Genomic DNA, 17,175 nt, shown 5'->3' on the forward strand with positions numbered 1-17,175 from the left:
TGTAGTTACTTATTTAACCATTGTTAGATTTTTACACATTTATTACGTTTGGCTAAACAAAACAATGCAAGGATGAAGAATGAAACAACACTGGAATATATTATTCAAAATATTTACATGAACTGAGGAATGTGTGAGGAATTAACGATCAAACACATGTAGAGATGTACCTGGATATCTGTTAATTGTGCGATTGTTTGATTCTGTTCAGTTTAGTTTGTTTATTTTTAATTTCGCGCAAAGCTACTCGCGGGCTATCTGCGCTAGTCGTCCCTAATTACGCAATGTAAGTCTAGAGGGAAAGCAGCTAGTCATCACTACCCACCACCAACTCTCAGACTACTCTTTTACCAACGAATAGTGGGATCAATCGTCACATTATAACGCCCCACGGTAATCCAGTAAGGATTAGGTTGTTTAATAGTAAGTAACATTAGGCTTCGCTGGCTTTTGTAAGATACGCGATACGGAAATTAAAATATAGCTTTCATTAAAAAAGATTAAAGAAATAAATTTCGCCTGTTCCTTACTGGTTGCAGGCTGCGTTTTGTATTTGTGACGTTCTATCTGAAGTGTTGTTTATTGGTATCAAGTAACAAGGTTAGGCCTATAACGTAGAACTAAAGTGATAGGGAAGTTAGCCGTCAGGCACAAATAACATAACGATCAAAACTCTTTTTTGCTTAATTAATTGTAAACTCAAAACAAATACTACAAACTTAGTTTGATATATATATATATCAAAGAGAGAGAAATTTAGTTGTTTAGAATTAAGCACAAAGTACATAGGACTATCTCTGTTCTGTCCATCATGTATATTGAAACCCGCAGACATATTGCTGTACCACTGAGGAGCTAAATATGTATATATATAGAGAGAGAATGTGTGAAAGCTATATCTATAACTGAAGTCCTTAATAGTTGTATAAACACACGAAATTCAAAATTTCACTATAAACTGTATGTACCATAATCTAAACTTCCCAAAACGTAAGTTGTTTGTCTGTAGGCTCGTTGTGAGTAGCACAAGTAACCCATTCAGTAGCTTTGTGCTTTACAACAATATATAGCCTGAGAGTTAATATCACTGGGTCTTCTTAAAAAATGGCCAGGAATTTTCTGATACGGTGCTGGTCCATCGAACAAAATCATAAAACAGACACCCTTTCAAGAAGACAAAGATAGTGTTCTTCGGTTCCTCATTTCGTGTATTGCCGGTTGTTCAAGGTGAAGATTAATCTAAAACAAATATTCTTGCTCCAAGTTAATTAAATAGTTTATTGCTACTTTTATCCTTAATGAGTTGACGACAAGTTTTCTACTTCCAGCTTTGAAGAGGTTTATTTTATTTTACTAAAAATATGTTTCATAAGGTCATCATTTCTCGCTCTGTTGCTTTTAGTTATTGAATTTATCGTGGGTGTCACTTTTCATCTGGAACGTCATGTGAGTACTTTCGATTGCGCGGAAAGGGAAAGATAAACTTATAAACAGTTATGCGTGTCCGATAAAACGTTGTCGGATAAGTGTTTGTTTGCTTTGAATTTTGTGCATGGCTACACGAGAGTTATCTGCACTAGTTGTCCTTAATTTAGCAGTGTAAGACTAGAGGGAAGGCAGCTAGTTATCACCACCCATCGCCAACTCTTGGGTTACTTTTTTACCAATGAATAGTGGGAATGACCGTCAAGCATGTTTGGTGCGACGAGGATTCGAACCCGCAACCTTCAGATTACGAGTCGAGCGCTTTAACAGCCTGGCCATTGGATAAGCAAAAACATTTTAAAACACGGCTTCAGTTGTACTAAATTGTTAATCACGTATTCGTGTTTTCGTAGCTAAACTATTTCTATTGTTTTGAATAAAGTGAGCATTTGTATTATAAATATTGTTACCGTGTTAGTTTAATTAACTAAGACAGACTTTATTACAAAAGTTTAATGTCTGTAGTGCAAAATGGGGAGTTGTATATATTTTTAAAAACGTAAGTAAAGAAAGCATCCCAACAAGTGTAACTGGTTTTATTTAAACCAGTTTCACCGTAACGGTTTCACCGGGGCAAACAAGAGTTGCAAACTGATCTAGGCTTATGAAATATTTATATCTTTTCAGCAAGGCATATTTCATTCTTCAATTGCTCTTTCATAGCACTTGAGTTTGCTTTTTGTTCTTTTTTGTTTGTGAACTTTCTTGTTTGTCTTGGCAAATGAATTTTATCTTTGTTTTATACGTCTTCTGAATAATATTGATATCCAGACCTACTGGGATGTTGCTACATACATACCTAAGCAAACTGCCTGACAAAAAGTGTTACGATGTGAAATGGATTAAGTCTGAAGACACCAGATTATATTCTACATAGAAGTGCCATTGAAAACACCAAGATATACTCTACAGAGAAGTGCCTTTAACGAATTCGGATTATATTCTACATAGAAGTGTTACTGAAGACACCACATCATATTCTACATAGAAGTACCATTGAAGACACCAAGTTATACTCTACATAGATGTGCCACTATCGACTCCAGATTATATTCTACATAGAAGTGTTACTGAAGACACCACATCATATTCTACATAGAAGTACCATTGAAGACACCAAGTTATACTCTACATAGATGTGCCACTATCGACTCCAGATTATATTCTACATAGAAGTGTTACTGAAGACACCACATCATATTCTACATAGAAGTACCATTGAAGACACCAAGTTATACTCTACATAGATGTGCCACTATCGACTCCAGATTATATTCTACAAAGAAGTGTCACTGAAGACACCACATTATATTTTACCCAAAACTGTCATTAACGATTCCAAATTATATTCTACATAGAACTGTCATTAACGACTTCAGATTATATTCTACGTAGAAGTGCTACTGAAGACTCCAGATTATATTCTACATAGAAGTGTCACTAACGACTCCAGATTATATTCTACATAGAAGTATCACTAACGACTTCAGATTATATTCTACATAGAAGTATCACTAACGACTTCAGATTATATTCTACGTAGAAGTGCCACTGAAGGCTCCAGATTATCCTCTACATAGAAGTGTTACTAAAAACTCCAGATTATATTCTACATAGAAGTGTCATTGAAGACACCTGTTTATACTCTACATAGAAGTGTCATTGAAGACACCTGTTTATACTCTACATAGAAGTGTTAATGAAGACACCAACTATATTCTACATAAAACTGTCACTAACGACTCCAAATTATATTCTATATATATGTGCTACTGAAGACTTCAGATTATACTCTTCATAGAAATGTGAGTAACGACTCCTGATTATATTATACATAGACGTGCCACTAACGACTCCAGATTATACTCTAGTAGAAATGCCACTGAAGACTGCAAATTATACTCTACATAGAAGTGTTACTCTAACCACCAGATTATATTCTACATAGAAGTGCCACTGAAGACACCACATTATATTTTACATACAACTGTCACTAACGACTCCAGATTATATTCAACATAGAAGTGTCACTAACGACTCCAGGTTATGTTCTCCTAGAGACACTAGATTATACTCTACATAGGAGTGCCACTAACGAATGGGGATTATCTTTTACATAGAAGTGTTAGTGAAGACACCAGATTATATTTTACATAGAACTGTTACTGAAAGCTCCAGATTATATTCTACATAGAAGTGTCACTGAAGACTCCAGATTATGCTCTACATAGAAGTGTCACTGAAGATACCAGTTTATACTTTACATAGACGTACCACTAACGAACCGGATTATATTCTACATAGAAGTGTCACTGAAGATACCAGTTTATACTTTACATAGACGTACCGCTAACGAACCGGATTATATTCTACATAGAAGTGTCACTGAAGACACCAGATTATAGTTTAGCCAAATATCTGAGTAAATTTCTGAGGGGAATTAGAGTCTTCATATAATTCTATTTTTGCACAACATTCTCCAAATAAATGTCAGAATAAATTTTGATGTCAATCATGAAGTACATGTGCTACTAAAGACTTTAAAGTATAATAAATTAAGAGCTAATCCATGTCTGCAAGTTAACGTCTTGTTAAAAAATCTTAAAACATTATTTAATGAAATGTTTGATTAAATAAGAAAATGAACATTTAAAAATATCCGTAATGTAGTAAACCAATCGTGTAACGAATGTTCTATTATTTTATCGATAAAATTTTGTTTCAATATTTTCTCTTTAACGACACTCTGTAACTGATATTTATGAAATTAAAAAGGCTGTAGTGGAATATTAGAAAAACATAATCTCCAGTAAGGTAGTTTTATATTATGTATCACTCTTACATTTTTCCTTTCGTCGTGGTATCCATTATGACACATTATTGTGCTTTGTGCTTAAACATAAAAAAAAAAAATGTACATTTTATACACTCCTGGTTTACAAGTTAACATCAAGAGTCAATTACTGAAACCTGGTTATTACCTGGTTAAATGACTTACTAAACAATATTTGAACCAAACTTGAACGATTTTCTAAAAGCAATAGAAGCAAAAGGATTTTGATAATAGTTAGTCAAATTTCTGAACATATGGCTATGCGGTTCATAATAGAACTTTACGTCTATTGTTTCATTTCCGATCAACACTCTCATTTTTATTGAACAAAATAAACGTTTTAGTTTTGTTACAAAATCTAAAATTTAAACTCGCGTGGTACAAAATCAAATAAAGCGATGTACATAAGTCCTACTTTTTCTCCATATTAAAACGGGTTATTTATTTAAAAAGATAACTATTCCAACTAAGCTTACCTTAAATACCATCTTGTGTAACTTAACGTTTATATTCGGATGAAAAAGTTGAAATTAAACAAACTCGTCTTTGTTGCTAAGCCTACAAGTAATAGTGTCTGGATAATTGAACGGAAAGTAATTCGATCTCGTTGTTAAAACCACGGACATAAAAAACGCTAGATTGGCCAGTTACTACTCTTTATCACTGATGAGTAATTGAACATGAGGCCGTCATTGCTATGTGTTGAAATTCGAGCTAGCAAACAATGTAAAACGGCCGAGAGTGACAGTTGTCCGTCTAAGTCACGACTTGGAAGAAAAAAGGGAAGACAGTGCTGTGCTATTATCTGTTACACGTACCATGACTACTAGCCTAAAGCCGAGGGTACTGCGTTACACATACCATGACTACTAGCCTAAAGCCGAGGGTACTACGTTACACATACCATGACTACTAGCCTAAAGCCGAGGGTACTACGTTACACATACCATGCCTACTAGCTTAAAGCCGAGAGTACTACATTTCATAAATAAAATATTTTTCTATAATAGAATGGACAACATCACTGTAAAAATGGTGGCGTCATCGAACTGACGTGGATGTTTACATCTTGTTGGAAAGTATATACGTAAGTATTTTTTTCCGGGGGGAAGATATTTCATCTATACTACCCGACAAGACAGTCTGACAACTTCTAATTCGAAATATTACGTCATAAATTCAAATAGTCATCCACTATATTCTAATGTTTCCTGCTTGCTTATCAGGCTGCACAGAGACGTCTACAGATACAAGTTCTGTGCACAGTTACATTTGATGTTATCACTGAGTGTCGAGGTAGAAGTTTGTTAAATTTACCTTAAGTGATGAGAGAGTAAATTTGGGTAAATTTGCATGGTTTAAGATAAGTTCAGTCTGATCAGTGATGTTATGATTTACATGTGAGATTATATATTTCCAAGTGGCTTCTTCATGTCCAAAAATCTTCAGATCTTAGTGTAATTATGATAAATAATCAGTATGCAGTACAAGTGGTCCAAAATATTTTGTCTTAGTAAATTAGGGCCGGCATGACATGGTGGTTAAAGTAATCGACTCGTAATTCGAGGGTCGCGAGTTCGAATCCCCGTCACACCAAATATGCTCGCCCTTTCAGCCGTGGGGCATTATAATGTGACGGTCAATCCCACTATTCGCTGTTTAAAAAGTACCCCAAGGGCTGGCGGCGGGTGGTGATGACTAGCTGCCTTCCCTCTAATCTTACACTGCTGGATTAGGGACGACTAACGCAGATAGCTCTCGAGTACCTTTGCATGAAATTCAAACAAACCAAACCAAACTTAGTAAATTAAGAAAAAATAATAAGGCAACTGTGATATATATATATCATGTTTTCATTAAAACAAAGTTGTGCAGAAATTATTTTAATATCAGAATTTGGTTAGCATATAATTATGACTTGTACATTTAATGGAGACAATTGCTGAGTATGGTGTAGATAAATAATTTTCTGCAGTGTTCTTGAAACTAATCCATTGTAGTGTATTGTACTCAGTTGGAGAAGTTAGTCCTATGTCCTTGGTATTTGCTTACTTAGTCATATTTGTAAGATTTGTGAAAACACTTTGTGACATATATTATCCACATGGCCGTTTTCTGGGAAAAAAACATTATGTATTGAGGAAAAATTGGGTTTTCCACATAATTCGCCTACACGTCATTGAAAATGGCCACCTTGATACAATGGAACTGTTGAGGTTTAAGTTTTAATCTGGATGACATCAAAACACGAATTGCTTCCTACCATCTTGTATGTCTTTCCTTACAGGAAACATTTTTTATTAGCTGTTGGTATACTACAATTATTTTACAAATGTAGTGAAGTGTCAATGATGAGAAGATATTCTGGTCATGAAAATTTAGGTATGTATATGGTAGAGTAAGACGTGCTGGTACTTACAGTAGATATTACATATATATATATATATAGATAGATTATGGTATAAAAATCATTATTACTAGCTGATTACTGGTGGCGCCAGTGCATCAGATCCGTGTGTGACGTGTGAATGACTTCATATCTGCACCACGAGAATGGAAAAAAATAAAGTTCTTCGTGACGGAAAATGGAGACAAAATGAGAAAATCGTGACCCTTATTACAAATCTACATGCACACAGGATAAAAATTTCGCGAAGTTGGGGGTTGCACATCAAGTTATAAAAGCGTTTTTCCAGTATCATATCAGAAAGATTTCCATTATAATATGGTGCTATACAGATTAGACAACACCAGACTAATGAAAAATGACACGTATTTTTTTTGTTTTTATTATTTAAATGTATACCCGTGAGGTTGACTTATTTAAAACTTACAAATTTATTTGCACATGAGAGTTTATATAATTTCTAATTACACAACTTGCCAGCATCAGTTAAACATATCAGATCAAATTTTAGCACTATTTAATCTTCACATGTCTTGTACTACACTTGTAATATATGATTTTCCTGTAAAATAAAATGTTTTAGATAATTAAGTTACCTAAGTTTCTTATGTCAACATTCAAAGGTGAATCCCACTATAGGGAATATTCATTGATCTTAATGACAGGCTGATCTTAAGAGCGACTGATCTAATCATGAGAATGTCAACATTTCATACAAACATTTTGTTCTAATTATAGAATAATAACATTATAGAAATATCTTAAACTGGGTTTCACCAAGATAATAAATTTTCAATGTCATAAGAAATTATTTGTAACAAAGTTTTTCCTACACTTCAAATGATGAGCGGAGCCCAGATAGCCCATTGTGTAGCTTTATGCTGAATTACAAACAGCCCTGACACTGTCAGTTCGACAGGTGTATTTTGAAAGTTCAACATTTGCGCATTTCTAAAATCACATGACTTCAAATATAGTGTTAATTATAACTATGGTTAAGACTAGGTTTAGACGATGGATTTTTCTTGTTACTAAGCCTACAATAAACAAAAGTCCAACTCACGGACGTATCAGAACTCAATCCTCACAAGTTAACTAATAATTAATTGTTTCATAATTTTAAATCTTAATTATATCTGACTTGACTTGTTCAAGGATTAATGCTATTAAGTACTTGTGATATAGGAAGACGGAAAATAATAAACAAAACAAACTTATATTTATTGCATCTTTCTACCAGTACAACTAGAAACGTTTTATTATGATTGTTTTATTAACGAAATGTACCTTTAAGATCTCTTTATTACAGAAATGCTCTAAATAAAAGATAGTTATTTTACTACGGGAAGGAATATCTCTACTGGACAAATAAAACAAATATAAATGCATCACCACCACGAACTTGCATTCATCACGTCTCTGCGGGCGTTTTTAAAGTTATTATTCTTGTTACCAGAGTTAATCTTTTAAAACCACCATGAATTAAACCCTAGTTTACATTTTGAGTAACAACATGAATTTCAGGTCGAAACAGCTGGAACAAGTCACAGCTTAGTTTGATTTATGTCAGAAATAAATTCTTAAAAAACATAATTTTCTGGAGATATTACTGAGAACATTAATATCTCCTGAAAATTATGCTCTGAAAAAAAGTTAAAAACAAAATAAGTGATTTAGAAATGTATTTTAAACGTGACATTCGAGAATAATTGATACTTATGTACTGTTTAGAATGAAATAAGCAACTAAAATACAATGTTTACAAAATTAAACGTTTGTTAATGTCATCAACCACTTTCACTTTCCAGTGTTCTTTAAACATTTAAATTTTCAAAGTCGAATAACGGACTTTAATACATGTATGCACGTTACTCGGTTACTAACACTAAATCTCTTTTGCTAGTTTAACATACATTATGTATTGCACAACTAGGAATGAAAGTTGTGTTTCCTTAACATGATGGGGACACAGCTAGAACAGCCTTGAAATAAACTGGGTGTCTAAATTTGGATGGATATAAATGCCATATTTTCCGTGTATCGTTTGTTGAACATAAGGGACAATAAACATAAGTCGATAGAAGAACAAAAACCAATGAGTAGAACACGATTTCTCATGGTTATTGTTAACCGCAAACTACACAATAGGTTACTTCTCTTCTGCTCACTACAGGTATCGAAACCAGTTTTTTTTAGCCTGCAGACTTACTATTGAGCCACTAGAGAATGCGCACAACATATATTTGTATATTAAGGTTCTTATGTCTAACTGTTTTTCGAATTAAAACCATACCATATTCAAACAGTTCAACAGAATATTTAATTTAAAATTATTTGAACCACCGTTATTCTAAACCAGTGGATCATAACCTGGGTTCGATGAGTCAGTCTCAAGAATTCGGCGGAGGTTAAGACACACACACCTATTCGTGACGTCATGCCCCACTTGGCCATCATTGGCTGCGAATGAACACGTCACATCACTTGGCCTTAATATCTGTGCTGCAGAAAACTTCGTGCGCTTAGCAGTCGACTTGTGACTGTAGTAATCGTACGTCATTTGTGATTTTTTCCTAATCTTTCAATTCCTTCATATTAACTATGTCGAGCAAAAATGGAAAGTGGTCGGACGAATACGTACAATATGGATTCACGTGTATAACGGAACATGATGAGAATCAGCGTCCTCAATGCATGATTTGCAATGCCAAGTTAAGCAATTCTAGTCTAGCGATGGCAAAACTAGGAGAACACTCCCTAAAGCTGCATGGAGATGTAAAATACAAGGACACAACGCTTGGTGAATTCAAGGTAAAGAGAGCCAGGTTCGATGAAAAGGCTACTTTGCCTGTTCTCGGCTTTGTACCCATCGACAAACCGATCCTCACAGCATCGTACGAAGTTGTGTACTTGATTGTAAAGCAGGGCAAACCAAACACCATTGGTGAAGCACTCGTAAAACCAGCTGCATTGAAGATGGCGAATATCATGCTGGAAAAAGCTACTGAAAATATGTTATCCCAAATTCCTCTTTCAAATGACACCATCAGCAGCAGAATAGATGGCATGAGCGATGACATCTTGGCTCAAGTAGTTGCAGATTTGATTTCAATCCCAGCAAAATTCAGCCTTCAACTCGACGAGACCACTGACGTTTCCAATCTAAGCCAGTTTGTTGTATTCGTGCGATATGTGAAGAACGACGAGATAAAAGAAGATTTTTTTTTATTTTGTAAGCCTCTTACAACAACAACTAAGGCAGCAGACGTGAAGAAACTTGTGGATGAGTTCTTCAGAGACAACAATATTTCGTTTTTGCAGTTTGTTCGGATGGAGCTCCAGTTATGCTGGGACGAAACTCTGGTTTTGGTGCGCTGGTGAAAGCCGATGCACCACACATCATTGTAACGCACTGTGTTCTGCACAGGCATGCGTTGGCAACAAACACCTTGCCTTCAAAACTGGCAGAAGTATTAAAAATTGTAGTGGAATGTGTGAACTTTGTGCGAAATAGTGCCCTGAATCACCGCATCTTCAAAGAGCTGTGTAATGAAATGGGCTCTAAATTCGAGGTACTTCTGTACCATTCTAACGTTCGGTGGTTATCCCGGGAAAAGGTGTTGAATTGTGTTTTTGCTATGCGTGCGGAATTAGTCCTGTTTTGCGAAAGCACCAACATTGTTATGCAGATTGCTTTGATAAATATGAGTTCATTCTTATTTTGGCGTACTTGGTCGATATCTTCAATGCTTTCAATCATATCTATCAACAGATGCAGGGCGGTGGAGTCAACATCATCGAAGCGAAAGAAAACCTGAAGGCTTTTCAAAAAAGTTACCGTTATGGAAACGACGAACAGAGAATGATAACTTCGCAAACTTTCTCCTGCTGGACGATTATGTAAATAAGTTCGAAGATGTGTCTGAAATCGGAGACATTTCTGTACCTGGGGAACTGAAGCAAGCAATTGCCATGCACTTAGAAGAGCTCGCAAAGTCTCTCGACGGATACTTCCCCACCAGAGAGTCATATCCAGCATGGGTGAGACAGCTGTTCACGTTTAGTGTTGCGACAGCAGATGTCAATAATGAATACCTCGACGAAATCATTGAACTTCAGCAGAGCCAGGTTCAACAGCAACTTTTCAGAACAACAACTCTCTCAACGTTTTGGTGTCACCAAATCGTAGCGTACACTCTTATTGCTAAGAAATCCCTTGAGATACTCATACCGTTTGTTACAACGTATCTTTGCGAGCAATCCTTTTCGAGGATGGTAGACATAAAAACGAAGAAAAGGAACAGACTTTGTTGCGAAAATGATATGAGAGTGGTACTTGCTAAGGTGAAGCCGCGCATTTCTGATCTTGTCTCTGAAAGGCAACAGCAAAAGTCACATTGATTTGCAGTAAATATTCATTGAGTTATGTTTTTGTTTCTGTGTGAAATTCATGTTTTGTTCTTTGAACACAGTGATATTGTGTGCAACTGATGCATGGTTCATTTTGTACACTTATAAAATATCTACTTATGTTTTGAATTTGAAAAAATCATATTTTATTTTTCCAATTACGAAAGGTTCAGTGAATGCAAGTACGAAACTTCCGGAGTTCAGTACCTTTAACAAGGTTAAGAACCACTGTTCTAAACGTTCATTATAAAATAACGTTCAACCTGAAATTTAATTTTTATATTTTTTATTCAGTTTTGGTAATCACTAAAGATCGAAAAGCCTAGTTCATGTAGCTGTCTCTATAGTGTTTCAACTGTCTTTTATACATCACAGTAAACCTGTATAACCTAGTTCATGTAGCTGTCTCTATAGTGTTTCAACTGTCTTTTTATACATCACAGTAAACCTGTATAACCTAGTTCATGTAGCTGTCTCTATAGTGTTTCAACTGTCTTTTATACATCACAGTAAATCTCAATAGCTTAATTCATGTAGCTGTATGTATGGTGTTTTACTGTTTTTTATACATCTCAGTAAACCTGAATAACTTTCTTCATATAGCTGCCTGTATGGTATTTTAAATATTTTTTATACATCACAGTAAGTCTAATTAACTTTCTTCATGTAGCTGTCTGTATGGTGTTTTAACTGTCTTTTATACATCACAGTGAACCTGAACAGCCGAAGCCGAGTTCATGTAGCTGTCAGTATGGTGTAGTAACTATCTTTTATTCATTACGGTAAACGTGAATAACTTAGTTCAAGTAGCTGTTTGTATGGTGTTTTACTGTCTTTTGTACATGATCAGAGTAAGTTTGTCAATGCAATACTTGTATGTTGAGAGGAATGTGATAAAAATATGATTCAAACTCTTGTGTAAAAAAAAATATTTTTATTAGTAAAACTATCCTAAATATCGTAGGTTTCCAATTTTCTATAACGAAGAATAATTGTTGTTCTAAATGGTGAATATCATAAGTACAGTAAAATAACAGATGGTTTACCTTTTCAAAATAATAACGTTAGAACTTCTTTTAACAAGACTACCTGCCATCAGAAGGTAAATGAGTTTGATGTTTCTTTAAGCGTTGTAACTCCTACAAAAGGTTTTGTATGTTGCTATTGTGTTTCAGTTATCGTTTTTCTATAAGAAAGATGGAATATTTAAATATTACTATCACAACGGGTGTAAAGAAACATATTGTTTAAATTATGAAAGCGTTTTGAGTATTATGTTTCGTTTTATGTTAATTAACATTTTCACACTTGAAAGTTTTAATGTGAATAAATATCTACCTTATATTTTTGGAAGAAAACGTTTTTGAAACGTTGAAATACTTCGTGGAAAAAAACGTGTTTCTATCTTCGAAAAGCGTCTGCTTTTTTCTGTTGTGTCTTTTAAATGGTTAAAATTTAAGCACTTAACATTTTAACTCCAATAGAAGCATGCGTATTTTTCGAAAGAAGTTGGATTATAACATTTCTCTTATGCTGAAAGTTTAATATTTATATTATACTGCTGAACACAGAGTTTTTAAAATATAGAGAAACGATAAAACTAAGTTTGCTTGTTTTTTTAATTGATAGTGAAAATAAATGTAAAAATACTGTGTATATTATACTACCAGAACTCTCTTAGGTAGCCAACAAAGATATAGTTCAGGAAATCTTGAGATTGTACTGATGGCTTTTACTCATGAATATTTGTGTTTGAGATACCGACTTTGACTTGATTTGAAGAATATATAAGTAATTTATTTGAGATAAAAGTAATTTTTTTAAGAGTTTGAAGTGTGTTTTTTGGAAATCGTAATTTAAGTTGACTACAATCGAGATTGTCCATAAGGTATGTATTACAGCGAAGAACGATAAAGAGGAGTCGATCATTCTTTATAAATCAAACGGATTATGTGATTTCAGACGTAATTTGAAGAGACCTAGCGTCTGTTACGACAGATATTGATTTAGTAGTCACTCTGTAAAGTATTTCATTTGTTGTTATTTTGAAATGAAATTTCACTATTTTACCGGAGTTTTTTTTTATCATATCAAAACGTTATTCAGAATAACTTTGTTTACCCGAGTTTGTTACTAATCCAATATTATAGTTTGGTTTATTTGTGATGACAAGAAACCCACTTGGAGTAACAATGTATCTCAGGACGGCTGGTATGGGTATTAACACTTTTAATACTTTTGCGAATACATTTGGTTAACTTGGTTTCAAAGGAATCTCGTAGTAATGTCGTTAGATTTTTTTCTTTCTAACTCAGGCTTTCTAGAATGCGCATGTATTCATCCTCTTAGTAGCGTAGAGCAAACTGTCAAGGACTGATGACTTAAGCTCGAATGTCTGCTGTGCATACCACAACTAATTAAGGTCTGAAATGTCATTCTTACGTAACATAAGCAGTTGTGAAAGAAAGATCTAATTAGAACTATTCTTCTTACAGCGTGAAATCAAATAGAATTTCAACTTTGGTATTTTTATATACATATGAATATGTGTGTGTTTGAAACGGTCTATCACAGCTATACGGATGTTGATTACATATATTAAAATGATATGGAAGCCTCATCATCACGTCGTTACAGCCTATGTCACCATATCCAGTCATACCTTATCTGACGATCCTACAGCATACTTTACATTGTACAGTTTCCATCGTAAAGCTATCGTCGGAAAAGAAGCAGAGGTTCTTCTTTTTCTGATGTTTTCAATAATATCATTAGTGTTTCAGCACAGTCTGTAAACATCGGTTCAGGTGACTTGGCTCGCACAGAATATCATGAAAGCTTCTTATTTTATGGAAGTAGCTTGTGTACAAGTAACTTGTATCGATTTTCCAGTCTGAGATCAGTTTTAATGATGTTGCCTAGGTCACGTGGACGGTCTTCCCACTTATCTCTGTATTAATGGATCCTCACCTGTTGTAAAACTTTAAATTTGCTTACTACGAGGGATATGAGCTGTTACAAGTCTTATTTTCGATGGTCCTGGTGTCACATTTTGATTCATACTTTTTCCAATGCCATTAAGTACAATCAATATATCCCTCTTATGCATTCTGAATTTCCAGTCCGAATACAACTTTATTATTTGAAATGTAATAAATATCATTATAAAGAAAGGCTACAATCATAAATTAGTGACAATAATATAGGTTTAAGCAAGCCTACTTTAAGCTCATTAGTGTTATAGAAAAAGTAGATTGAACACAATGTCGCATCGATTTCAACACTATCTTGAAATGTAACTTTAAATTTTCAGAAATATGATTAACTACTAAATCAAGTAAAAGTTTTGAAAGAACAGAGTGATGCTAAACAAACAAAAAAGGAGTTAAAAAGTTTAAAACTGAAAACGTCTTATTAACAGTAGAGACTTCAAACTTTAAATGCAGGCTTAACGAGGTTAAGTTCTCGAAATGATTTACGAAAATACAGAGGTAATAAATAGTTAATAGGGTAGCTAATGCATTATATATCACGAGAGGATCAAATGACATACAAATCTCGCATTAAACAGCTTTTGTTTTTTTTTAAATAACTAGGAAATTTCTAAGAATTATTACACTGAGTTTTAGTAACAGGTCATTCCGACGGAAGTGCTTCAAGGTAAAATAGAAGAGATCAACAATGAATGAAGTAAGTACAACGTAGTAAATGTGTAAATTAATATTTACAACAACTGTTTAAAATTTAGTTTATACGGTGAAAAAGACTAAAAGAAAATATAGAAAACATGTTACTTAAAAATGATAGAGCTATTATCAGAAAGAAGAAAACGATGAATATATTGAACATCAGAAATAAAAATGACTGCAAAATATAATAAAGTACATATATTTTGATTATGATATTAATCAATAATTTAACCTGTATCAAAACTTTGGCTTATAATTTGGCATTCAATTTCTCATCAAGAGAAAGAGTAAAGAAAAAAAAAGATACATTAATTGACCAAAATGAAAACTGTTCATTTTCTTCTAATTATTATCTTACATTTTATTTTAAAAAATTACAATAAAAAACAAATAAATTATAGAGAAATCAATGACATAAATATTTCCAGTGAGTTTAGGGACATTTTTCACTTTTAGAACATTAAAATATGAGATCTGGTTTTTCACTTTATACAGGCAAAATATCAAGAACAGTTATTATGATGGAAACTTACTGTCTGTTGTGTGTCCACATAACTACTGATCTATATAAATATAATAGCACTGTCTCTATATTATTAACTGGCCTGTTGCACTCAACCAGACATTTATGGACTTATACAACGCAACATCAATCAAATCAGTTGGAAGAACGACAAGGAAAAAAGTCCGTCACAACAAGAAATTAGATAAACTAAGGTGTCAACAACAAAAAAGACACCAACACGACGAACCACCACCAAACCTCAAAATTAACAGATCCGACCAACAATTAAGCAATGAAGAGATACATCTACTCAACAAAGGTCTTAACTTCACAGTAACACCTAGAAATATCCCATCCATCGAAATGAAAGCCTATCTGGAAGATCTAGCTAGAAGATTGGTGATCCACTCCAGACAAACTGAAAATACCAATAAAACAACGGAAAACAACCATCAGAAAGAAGTCAACTTTGACAACAATTCCATCGACAACCAACAACCCATCTTTCCAGGCAGAATTAAAAACATATATTTCTCTGAAACAACTCAAAACAGTATCTTAAAAAACGTTTTCAAAGAATTTTCACGCAAAACCATCAACATAAGTTCACAGAAAAAAACACTAAAAAACAGCCTCACACGAAAAGATATTAATTCTATAAGCAACTTAAAACAAGACAACAACATCAAAATTCTAAAAGCAAATAAAGACGATGTTATAGTTATAATGAACACAAATGAATATATTTAAAAAAATGAACAACATCTTATCAGATACAAACAAATGTAAACTACTAAACACAAATCCAACAAAAACACATGAAAAACAGTTGAACAAAATACTACTACATATGAAAAACCAACACAATCTTAGAAAACATTTATTATTACCGACGAAAGACCGACTCACGCACACCACAACTATATGGCACCATAAGCCTGATTGCCCACTACGACCCATTATGTCGACCGACGAGTCATTCAACTACAGCCTCGATAAGTATATAACGTGGGCATTTTCTAAATATGTAACATCAAACGGCTCATTTTTCAAAGACTCTTTTAACTTTAAATCTATTTTTATTCAACTAAATCATAAAGCCTTAATGGCCAGTTTTGATGTAATCTCTCTCTTCATAGAAGCACCAACAACTGAAGCCTGCAACATAGCTTTAGAGCTTTATATTCAAGACTCCAAACCATTGATACACATCCCCAACAACCAATTAGCAACCCTTATAGAATTCACTACCACCAAAACTAACTTTATGTTAAAACTACCTACAAATAAATGACCTAAATATGGGGACTCCCATGTCACCAGTTCTAACCAACATTTTTATGATACAGATTGAATCACAAGCGATCAATTCAGCCTTACACCCACCACTATACTGGTACTGATACAATTCCTGGATTCACATCTACAGAACACACGCATAATTTTTTCAATCATGTTAACACTATACACCCTAATATTAAGTTCACCTGTGAACAGGAAGAAAACTAACCAAATAGCATTTCTTAACCTCAAAATCACTAGAACTGATACACAATTCAAAACAGAAATCCACAGAAAAATCACCCATACTGTACGAGTTCGTTGGGACTCAGCACATGAAACAAAGCAAAAACTCAACATATTAAGAAACCAAATAACCACAGCCACAAAACTATGTTCACTTGATAAAATTAGTGATGAAATCAACAAAATAAAATAACACTTCATTTACATCAACAAATTTCCTCCAAAAACCGTGGAAACAATTATATGCACACACCTAGACCAACAACAAATCCCAAGATACAACAAACTACAAAACCTTATACTGCTGCATATTATGGCG

This window comes from Tachypleus tridentatus, chromosome 6 (genome assembly GCF_004210375.1).
Source record: "Tachypleus tridentatus isolate NWPU-2018 chromosome 6, ASM421037v1, whole genome shotgun sequence".
NCBI lineage: Eukaryota > Metazoa > Arthropoda > Merostomata > Xiphosura > Limulidae > Tachypleus > Tachypleus tridentatus.